General features: G+C 45.8%; 1 long non-coding RNA gene across 1 annotated transcript; it reads right to left on the bottom strand.

Moving 5' to 3' along the window:
- Positions 1 to 3594: 3594 nt before the first annotated feature.
- LOC132666658 (uncharacterized) lies at positions 3595 to 4648 on the bottom strand. Its single transcript, XR_009604762.2, has 2 exons — positions 4575 to 4648; positions 3595 to 3877 (listed from the first exon to the last, which is right to left on the bottom strand). It is a non-coding gene; the product is annotated as an uncharacterized LOC132666658 (long non-coding RNA).
- Positions 4649 to 10073: the final 5425 nt, after the last annotated feature.

Below are 10073 nucleotides of genomic sequence, written 5' to 3'. Positions count from 1 at the left end.
TTTTTATGTATTTTTGAGAGACAGAGAGAGAGAGCTTGAGCAGGGGAGGGGCAGAGAGAGAGAAGGAGACACAGAATCTGAAGCAGGCTGCAGGCTCTGAGCAAGCTGTCAGCACAGAGCCCAGCACAGGGCTCGAACCCACCAACTGTGAGATCATGACCTGAGCCGAAGTCGGACGCTTAACCGACTGAGCCACCCAGGCGCCCCTAATGTCCTCTCTTTTAAGGGAAAGCCTCTCAATGATGCCTTCTCAATTTATTTTCCCCTTCCTCCTCTCTGTAGAATTCTTGAATTTACTGATGCCTGGCTATTTGGTTTCATATTAACTATGCTTCTTACCATACCCTTTGGTGATGTGTCTCTGGGAAGGATATCTAACAGAATCAAGGCTGTGTTCGCCTAGTGACATCTTTGTTGAAGGTGACATGGCCCAACCAGGTGGAAAAAGCAGCTGTTTTAGGGCAGAGGGCTCGAGGGTAGGGGTTGAATGAACGTACCTTGAAGAGAAGCGAAGCAAGGATACATCTAACACTTTCAAAGAATGAAGGATAAAGGAAACCTACTTTAAAACAATATCCTCGCTTAGTTCAGCCCAATGGGTCATGGTATTCTGGGTGGTACTCTCTTCCATCCACGAGGGGAGTGGGGTTCAAGGAGCAATCAGATTTAAGACAATTGGCATTCAGCCTTGGCAAGGAGCAGGGACAGAAGGCCCTTTGTTGAATCCAGCAGCCAGAGTACCTTGTGCCGAGCAAAATCTGGATTAAGGGCGTGCATGCTTGCTTGTCACAAATGTTTTATTGTGTGTCTGGGCAAATCATTCTCACTTGTTAAGGAACAGCAAGGGTTTTGTTCTCCGTGGGCTTAAAATAAACCAGAGAAATCAGAGGGGCTTAGGGTGGAGGAGGGGCAGGAGGAGGAGGAAGAGTTCATGTTTATGGTTTATTTTTGTTTAGTTACCTCTTCAGCTTTTTTTGAAAAGGAAACTTCCGTGGGGTTTTAAGCCTTAAAATTCTTTATTACCTCTGATTTTAAAATACCTTTGATAATTTTTTAAAAAGCTAAACTGGAATAAGAAATTCGCCCTTTCTCTCAGCATAAACGTCATCGTGGCAAGGTGCATTGCATACCATCAGTGTGTGTTAATCCTGGCTGGCGATGGGAGCTGATGAAGGCCATAGATCCAGTGAAAGAGAGTATTTGAGTGTAGCTTTCCTCAGTCTTTGGCTCCTGCCATTTTCTTGAAAAATATACAATCTCACAAACTCCTCTATTAGAAATACCATGAATGCAACGAGAAGCAAATCAACATATTGGAAGACTGTTTTTGTGCTTTTTTTGTAAATTTCCTATTTCCCTTCCTCCATTCTATCGCTTCCCCCACATCTACCAACTCTTCCTGGGGCTGCGTGATTCTTATCGAAAACCACGTATTGTTTGAACATGACCAGAAAGTCAAGTTTCCAGGCCCAGTTCCATTCTAACTTAGCTGCCATCTGTATTTCTACCAGTTATTTGTATCTGGACCTCCTTTTCCTCATCTGTCAAATGTGGATACTATTACCCGCCCTCCTATCTAATAGGGTTATTGAGATTCAAAAATATAACACATTTTAAGATACTCTGTGAATAAAGAATATGTAATAGCAGCGAGTATGCAAGGCCTTCAACTTGGTTATGGAAATGTGGCTAATGTACCAAAAAAAGGGGCATGTATTGTAAAAAGATGTCAGAAAGTGAGACTTGGCGGCCATAACTATTTTTGGAGAGAGGATTTGTTTTGCTGTGGGACTACCTCCCACTGTTCCGATGAAGAACTGTCTTGTGTATGTCTGGACAGGTAAGAAGAGCATCCAGACCATTGTGAATGTGTTCCACTGCTTTCAGGAGAATCACAGAATCTAGTGCCTGGTTTAGGCCTAAGAAAACTAAAGCAGCTGTGGAGGAAGACAGAAGTGACTGTATTACATTGAGCGACAGATGGGCAGGTGTTTACAATGAACAGATGCAGGCTGGCCATGAAGGAGAGGAAGACGAGGTTGTCTGTTCTTGCTTCCTATGTGACAGAGCTACTGAGAGGGGACAGCGTGTAGGAAGCATATGCTAAGTAACTACAAATTGAACTACATGTTAGATTTCTAAGAGCTACTTTAAAAAACAAGGGAACCAATGGCTAGAGCAGAGATGCACCCCACCAGTGAAGGCTCGCCTTGACTTGCAAGGTTCCCAGTAGTGACCATCACCAACAATCAATAAAAGTGCTCCAAGAGGGAAGCAGTCAATTTCAACTATCTTTGAGACTCAGAGAAAAGAAAACCATCTATCCTAGTTTCATACAGTCCTCCACAGTTGTTCCAGGAAATGCAGATGGACATCCTGAAAGCCACCAGAAGTAGGCAGGTGGGAGCAGGAAAATGGAAAACACTAACTCACTCTTTACCTAAAGACCTTTCCTAGAATAGGCATTGCACTGTGCCTCTGTAAATAATGCTAGTTAGACATTTCACACAGAGAGATGGCGTAAATGTTGGACCCAGTTAGAGCATGGTGAACCAATTCAAAGCAGAGTTCTCTGGAGGAATAAAAGATTGTCAATAGGAGAGCAAAGAAATGATACCCTCTGTTAAGGAATGAATTGTACCCCTCCCTCCCAATCCTATGTGGAAATTCTAATCTCCAGTACCTGAGAGTACAACCTTACTTGGAAATAGGGTCATTGATGATGTAGTGAGTTAAATGGGGTCATACTAGAGCGGGATGCCTACCCAGTATGACCCGTGTCTTCATTAAAAGGAGAGATTTAGACACAATCAGGGAGAATACCCCCTGCAGATTGGAGATATGCTGCCACAGGCCAATTAATTATCAGAAGTTAGGGGACAAGCCTGAACAGATCCATCCCCAGAAACTTCAGTGGCACACGCTTCCTGGTCCCCAGTCTTGGACTTGGGGCCTCCGGAACAGGAACACAATAGATTTCTGTCGTTTAAGCCAGTATGTGGCCCTTTGTTACAGCAGCCCTAGAGAACTAATACACATTTTGTTAGAATGGGCTTACCAAAAAAAAAAAAAAAAAAAAGTATTTCAATATACATTTTATAAATGTATAAACATAGTATTTTCAAATAGCACAATAGTGGAATCTAATCCCTAGGGAAAAGGCGGGCATATTGAACATATACAAGTACTTTAAACTCAGATGTTCATAGAAATGACAATTAAAAAGGAAAAATGTTCAGCTCTGCAGTCTTATTACATGCTTATGACATCACGTGCAAATCTTCTGTTCACATGTCCGTCTTCCCCACTAGTCTGAATGTGCCTTACGAGGAACTTGGCCATATTTAGCTTTATAATGCTCGCATCCTTCACAAAACCCAAAAGGGTCTGTGAGATTCAAACTAAAGAGAATAATCATTATCGGTAACCGGGATACCGATTGACAACCGGGAGGCATTATTTCAGTGAATCTGTGACCCTAAACCAGGCCTGTGTATATATTTCCTTTTTGTTGTTGTTGAATTCTAAACATGCATGATGGGTATGGATTTTAATTTACCACTCTCAGGTGCAAAAAAAAAAAAATCACATTACTTAAATTTTCCAAGTAAACTTATTTTTGACTCTGAAACCTTGTCTCAATGACGGAAAGAAATTCCACTGCATTCAGATTGTAAGAATGCTCCCTCCCCGGATCACCAACGATGGGGCTGGGCACTGGTCTTGACAGCCCCCTAGTCTTGGCTGTTATGGTTCCCTTTTGTGTTCCTCCTTGTTGATCCCCAGGTTTCCTTAGAAGAGCTCAACTCTGCATCTGGGTCAGCGTTGAACACCAGGCACCTCTGTCAGCCTGGGAGCCCAGGAGCTTGGGATCCATCTGCAGGAATACACCCCCAAACATTGCCTGTTCCAGGGACCTGGGCAGGAGCAGCCTGCCAGTCTTTCTTAAATGTCCCTTTCAGGAAAACCCTTGCCAGCTTCAGCACCCTCCGCCCCCGCTCCAGGGCCAGGCAGCTGCTTCTGTCTCAGTTCCAAGCACTTCCCCGTCCTTGCCCTACGTGGACAATCCTGCCGGATGTCTTTCCCAGGCCCTTGCAGAAGTCAAACCAAGCAGAGGCTGGGTCTCACCAACGAGATGCTTATTAATTCACCCTGTTACATACAGTGTGGAGACACACAGTTCTTACTGCTAAACAAACCAACATTTCACGAGTGTTAGATTGGGCTATCAGTTAGTGAGACTCTCATATATACCCTTGATGGATACACTCTCCTCTTTCCTTCCAAAAATAAAAAATAAAAAGCCAAGCTTTCCTGAGCATAGGAGGGCAGCTAGAAAAAAAACAATGGCCCTGTCTGGAAATGGTTCTGGACCACGAGACTATTCCCCTTAGTTTGCAACAGGGACTCAGCACACCGTCCTGAGGCCGCCCTCGTTTCTATTCTCCCCCAGCCACGCCTGTGTCTGTATTTCCGCACTGTTGTCTCACACCCGTGTGGAGGAAGGTCGGTGCTCGGGGGACTGGGGACACACATTGGGAACATCTTTCACCACCAGACCAAAAGCTGCTTACCAGATGTGCAGGGCTCTGCCGGCAGCATCCAGGAACACGCCCCACGTAAACTGCAGCCGTCTTGAGTTCACACTAAGTAGGAAAATCAATTAAAGGAAAACCAAAGCATAACTTGGGGAAACCCCTCCAGTCTCCATTTAACACTCCTACATTTTTCCTTTTACTTTAATCAAACTTTGATGAATCCAGCTGACTTTTCCATACACTCACTGTCCCTGCTCGTTTGATCAACCCGGTGCGGGGGCGGGGGGTGGGGCGTGGGGAGCATAAAATCCCTTAGTTGTTTTGTGTCTCAAATGAGTGCAGTACGGCCTCTTGAAATCTGTGAAAGTGCGTGCCTGTGTGTACACATACACATGCATTGACACACGCACGCACATGCACACAGACTCCCGTTCCAGGAGTGTTGTGCAAAGAATCGGCCCCCATCGACCATTTTATTACTGTTTGCACATTTGGTGCAGAGCGGCAGTGAGGGCCCCGGCGTCTGCAGCAGCTCCGGCAATTAGCTCCGAATGAAACAGTCATAAATAGTAATTAGCCATTCCCTCAGTCGTGTCCCAAAGCCTTTAAAAAAATCCGCGGAGAAATCAATGCATTCTTTTCTAAAGACCTATTACAGCCACACCACCCACTCCACCGTCATTTCACAGAAGCTCAGAACAGGGGCGACATTCCTGACGCTCCCCGGACGCCCCTGAGCCCGTTCCCGGTGGGGATCCGGGCAGAAAAAGGAGCAAAGAGGAGGGGCAGAGTCACGTGGCTGAAAGTCAGAACAGCCGTTAAGGCAGGGAGACACGGGTCGGGAGGAGCGGAGAATATTCAACACAAGATCCTAATTAACACAGACTGGCCTCCTTCTGGGGCTCTCCCTCTGCCTCGGCTTGGGGCCCGGAGCTTGGCGGTGGGGGTGGGGGGGGGCCCACCCAGGGGCGGGTCTCGGCCCGGGGCCCGTGGGGTCTCGTCTCTCCCGCAGCCGGGCCGCGAGAGCGAGCAGCGAGCACGAGGTCTCCTGCTGATGCGGTCCTGGCCCCCGTCTTAGGAAGGCGGGTCGCCGGCCCCTGACAGGCGGAGCTGCGGCCTGTGGTGACAAGGAAGCCCTGTCATCCCGTAAACACCGTGGTCCATTCTATGATGTGCTGAGCAGCCTGGATGTGATCCTTCGGAGCGCGTGCATCCGGAGGTGGAGAACGGGCCCTGCGAGCGTTTCCGGCTCACTCTCCTGCCCCTCCTCCCCCCACGTGTCTTCCCCTCCGTTTCAAACAGATTTGCGTCCAGCAAAATCCTGCGCTCGGCCTTGCGGTATCGACCGTCTACCTGGACCACGGTTCGGGCGTTCCCCGCGGCCTGAACAAAGGCTGCCGTGTTCGCTTCCGCTCCTGTGGTGCCCTAGGGGTGCCCGGCATAAGGCATCTGAAACGCAGGCCTCAGCCCCTCTCCCGGCCTTATTTCCTTCCCCACGTCCTAAGTTCTCTGGTTAGCCAAACCGCAGGACTCGGTATTGCCTGAATGTATCTTTTCCGGGTGTGACCCCCACCCCTGACACACACACACGACACACACACCCCTCGTTAACAGTGCTCTGTCGCTGCGTACCTCCAACCTTCCAGCGGCTGCCTGAGGGAACGACAGAAGTTCAAGGCGGACCCTGTGTCCAAACCCTCACTTTGCAACGGATTAGACGTATCGCCCTGAACGGTTCTTTGGTCCCTGTACGCCAGGAATTCTGCCCCCTGGCTGCGCATTTACACCACCGGAAAGATTTAAACAATCAAACCACAGACAGCCGTGACCACCACCACTGCCCCAACACCCAGACCCTGCTGCAGACTCCTGAAATGGGAACCAGCAGGGGTGGGTCCCAGGGCAGGCACTTTTCCAAAAGCACCTCATATGAGTCTCTTCCTACCGGCACTTAAGATCCTGACCATCACTTGAAAACTGCATTTTTGCCCACCTCTGAATCCGTGACAATAATGGCCCACTTCCCATGGTTATTGTGAATTTTTAATTCTACGACACGGGTAAAAAACCTGGAAAATATTAAATATATAATCAATTAACTGTGATTATGATGCTATTATGCGTTTTACGTCCGAGGCATTTTGTCCAGGCCCCCTAAAGGCTATGCTGTAGTACAGTGTAAATTATGGCTGTGCCAGATCTGAACCCCCCGGGAGCGTTTCTGCCTGCCCAAGGCTAGGCCAGCATCTGGCACAGGAGAGCAGCAGCAATGAAGGAACCCATTCTGCCTTCTGGAAGGTTCCCTCCGTTGCTCCAGACATCAACTCACCATTCAAGGTCAGTGTCAGCTTCTCACGTTTCCCTTCAGCAAACTTCTTCCCATCAGAACTCAGAATTCTTGTGATGTATATCATTCACCTGGTAACTAGTATAACTAACCTGGCCACTGGTTAGAACTACCCTTCCTTCCTGATCTTATGTTATTTTAACTCGTTTGGCTATTTTTGGTTTATATCCTGTCTCTCCAAATAGACATTATATTTTTATCTTTTTTGTATCCCTCACAAAGCCTCACGTGGTGTGTAATACATGGCACATATTAAGAAAAATACATAAACCCTCTGATGGAGGAGGGGCATCCCAGTTTACTTTCAGTGCAGATGGAAATGGGATAGAAATGGCAATATTAAAAAAAATAAAACTTGAGCAAGCATTTTAATTTCAAGACAGTAGAGCATGTGACTCTTGATCTCGGGGTTGTGAATTCAAGCCCCACATTGGTATAGAGATTACTTAAAAACTAAACTTAAGGGGCGCCTGGGTGGCTCGGTCAGTTGAGCATCCGACTTCGGCTCAGGTCACGATCTCACAGTTTGTGAGTTCGAGCCCCGCGTCGGGCTCTGTGCTGACAGCTCAGAGCCTGGAGCCTGTTTCAGATTCTGTGTCTCCCTCTCTCTCTGCCCGCCCCCCCCCCACCCCCCCGTTCATGCTCTGTCTCTCTCTGTCTCAAAAATAAATAAATGTTAAAAAAAAATTAAAAAAAAAACAACTAAACTTAAAATAATAATTAATAATAATAATAAATTCTTCATGATTGTACTTCCTTTGTTGGTAAAGACCTGGTGGGCACCAGCAGCCACAAATCAGTAAAATCATACGGCAGGAGCTATGGAGTTTGCAGACAATGGAGACGTAGGTTCTGGCCTCAGTGCTGGTGCAACGTAACTTGAGACTTTGAGCAATTCAAGTCACCTTTATGGTTTTCAGATTTGGTCAGAGGCAAGGGTTCTCCGTGGGTCTGTGGAGGTAGCTTTCAGTCCTGACAGTCTGTGTTTGTGACTCTCAGATCCTTAAATACAGGGATGCTACGTTACAGACATTGAGGCCTTCCCAATAGATAATATTATTCCCCTGAGAATGGATGATGGAATTATACAAAAGTGAGAATCCAGGGGGGAAAGGGAAAGCAGCATGAATAATGAAAAGGGAACAAAGAGGCTGAAAGAAGCGTGATTTGTGGGGTTCTACCGCCCTCCTCAGAGAGAAGGGAGGCAGTGAGCCCGCAGACGCCAGTGTGGGCAGGGGGAGAGAGGCCTTGCCTGCGATCAGGATACACGGAGCACACTTTCAGAGGCAACAGGATCCAGCCCAGGTTGAGACAAGGATTTCTGAGATAATCATACACCTCTGAGAGTCTGATGTACTAATTTGAAAGCTCATCAAGTCATCTCGACAATTATTCCTACCAACCCCAAGGAAGCCGTGGCTGTGCCTCAGTCAGAAGTGAAAAAGAACATTATAAAACCTTATTTCTCACCCTCAGATAAGCTGCTCACTCCCCTATCTGGTGACTCTTGTTGGAAGCGCTTTAAATGTTTTCTAAAAGCCCATATTGGCTCCTCACGTTGTACTGGGTCATTAAAGGCCCTCACTAATGGAAGGCTGGGCACAGAGGTATCTTTATGTCCCAGAGTGTCCCCTTCTCCTCCACAGGATAAGGGAGGCCAAGCTCTTTCCTCCACCCTGGCCCTGTGTCTGTCATACCCTCTAAGTGGACCTCCTTCTCGGCCCACCTTTCTTTCCATATGTAAGTCATTTACAAAAACCCATCTCTGAAGTCACTCCTCCGTGAGCCCTTCTCCAACCCTCTGTCACAATCCACTTTAGAGAAACTCAGTGAGGCCATTAACCGCGGAGGATGGAATATAACCATCCCCAGACCACACTAAAATGAGGGTAAGGGAATAAATCCAAGAGAAGAAAGGGAACAGGACAGAAGATAGTATCATTGGAGAGATGGTGTCGTTAATAAAAGAAGAGAGAGCTCTGGCAGACAGTTTAGGGGAGAACAGTGATAAAGAGCACATTTTAAAAAGGGTGTGAGGTTGTTCTCTACAGGAAAAAAATAGGAAGAAATTAAATGCAATTATCTACAATAAATGATTAAATAAGATATGAAATAATGAAGAATATATTAAAAAGAACGTGCTATATATTATACTAAAAACAAATGATGATAGTATGTGAAAACATAAGAATAAATCCTAATATATCATAATAGGTGGCTTAACACTTGAAAAGTAAATCAAGAAATAACTACATATGTATATTTTTAGAACACGGAATAAATGCTAAAAAATAAATAGCTAACAAAACTGAAAGGCATTGCCTTCAGGGAGGCAAATATTGATGTTGTTGCTTTTGTTACATACCTTTACATGAGATTGTACTAAACTAGCTGCCTGTAACATCTGAATTTAAAAAAAAAAACACATTTTAAAATATAGGTAAAGCATCAACTCATCACTCCCTTCTGTCCTATAGCCCCTACTACACCTTCATTTGTACCTTCCTTATCGTATTATATGAGGTATTATAACTGTGTACTTTGTCTTACTAAATGACCATAAGCTCCCTAAAGGGAGGTGCCGTGACTTTTATTGTTCTATTCCGTCCGTGCTTCCCTAACAAGGGCTGTTGGAAACATAAGTGTATATTTTGGGGAGCCGTCATGTTCAGAGTGTACCTGTTACAGAAGGGTGTCACTATTCTAGACCTCCTGCAATCTGTGGGGTATTCCTACCCAACAAAGAATTATCCTGCTGAAAACACTTTAACAAATAGCCAGTGCTATGGTATTGGGTCTAATTTCCAGTCAACACTCCAACAAGGCCAAGGAGAAAGATTCAGAAGCCAGTAGTTGTCATTTACAACTTATTGTCATTACAACTCAGGCCTATTAGATAAGACAATACATCCATTTTGTTGCATCTCAAAGTAACAAGACAAGAGAGAAGTACTGTGTCATAATTTCACTCCCAGCCCCCAAAAGATTCAGAGTCCGTTGTTCTCAGGAACCGTAGCATCTGGATTTGTGCTGAGCTCATCAGAATACGTTAGGGCTGTCAGGTTTAGAAATCACTAAGTTTAGAATCCACAAGGAGAGTAGGAAATAGGATACAAAAGAGAGTTTAGACTCCCTAAAAGAACAGTTCCCACCCTATCCCATTTAATTTAGCTAGAGCTTAGCTGCTA

Source organism: Panthera onca, chromosome B2, assembly GCF_046562875.1.
Source record: "Panthera onca isolate mPanOnc1 chromosome B2, mPanOnc1 haplotype 2, whole genome shotgun sequence".
In the NCBI taxonomy this organism is placed as follows: Eukaryota; Metazoa; Chordata; class Mammalia; order Carnivora; family Felidae; genus Panthera; species Panthera onca.
The sequence above is the reverse complement of the archived record's forward strand: the minus strand, read 5'-3'. Positions and strand labels throughout refer to the sequence as shown.